We start from the raw sequence: 1,146 nt of genomic DNA on the forward strand, positions 1-1,146 counted from the left end.
ATCACTTCTTGGCGGCTTATATATATACAAGACTACCGCATATCTAGTAGCCTCTCGAGACTTCAGGAATGGACGTTAACGTTCGAGAATATGACGTGTTACTCGAGTCACGTGACCCCCGCTGTCGTAACAATATTCTTGGAGTAAATTACGGACTTTCACACCAAGTTTCTCCCTATTACAGACCAATAACATTTAACAAAATCAGACGGGCAAACATATTTCCTGTACTAAATTCTTACTTGTTCAATACAACCAATTAGTATGATATTCTACACAAAATATTAACACCTATCCTTATGTCAAACCTGCGTGGTTTGATTTGCAACTATACAAGTAATATGAAATATACCTTTTTTGCTCATGTTAGAAATATTTAATTAGCTAAGAAATGCAGCATTGAAGCATTAAGCTCTCATTAGCCTAACTAATTCCATAATGAAACACGTCATTCCATCAAGGTTTGTATAAATATTACAACTTCGTAACAAATGGTTTGGAAGTTTTTCATTCACACCTATCCGTACTTTAATTAATAACCCCAAAATGCTCACAACAAGCAGAGAACAGAAGTTTCAAATATTTGTACACCTTTCTTTATTAGAAACTAATCAAATTATCCCATTTCCAACAAACTTTATAAGGACAAGAAAGAAAGAGATCCATTGTGGTATGTGAAAACACAACATATTTTAGTTTAGACAGGTGAACACCCAAGTTTAATATAAAGGAACAGTTGTAGAATGTTCTAGTTACACATTCATACACCATTCTTTTGGGCATTGTTGAACTCTCCCATTAAAAATATTTGTGGAGAACTACATGATTTAACATCATGTATCTTTATAGTGACACCAACTTTATAGAGGTTTAGCCATATTCAGTGTCCTCCCCATTTTAACTCATGACCAGTCTTTGAGAGATTACCCGATTCCTATACAGCACTTAACTCAGTGTTATTCAGAATTCCCTCTGGTATACTTTCTTCACTCCTACAAAGAAACGCTTTGTTTACGATAGATTAAATTAACTGTTATTAGTTTGTTGTATTTGTCTTGTTTAAAACAGATTAAATTAACTGTTATTAGTTTGTTGTATTTGTCTTGTTTAAAACAGATTAAATTAACTGTTACTAGTTTGTTGTAT

Source organism: Limulus polyphemus, unplaced genomic scaffold (genome assembly GCF_000517525.1).
Source record: "Limulus polyphemus unplaced genomic scaffold, Limulus_polyphemus-2.1.2 Scaffold5392, whole genome shotgun sequence".
In the NCBI taxonomy this organism is placed as follows: domain Eukaryota; kingdom Metazoa; phylum Arthropoda; class Merostomata; order Xiphosura; family Limulidae; genus Limulus; species Limulus polyphemus.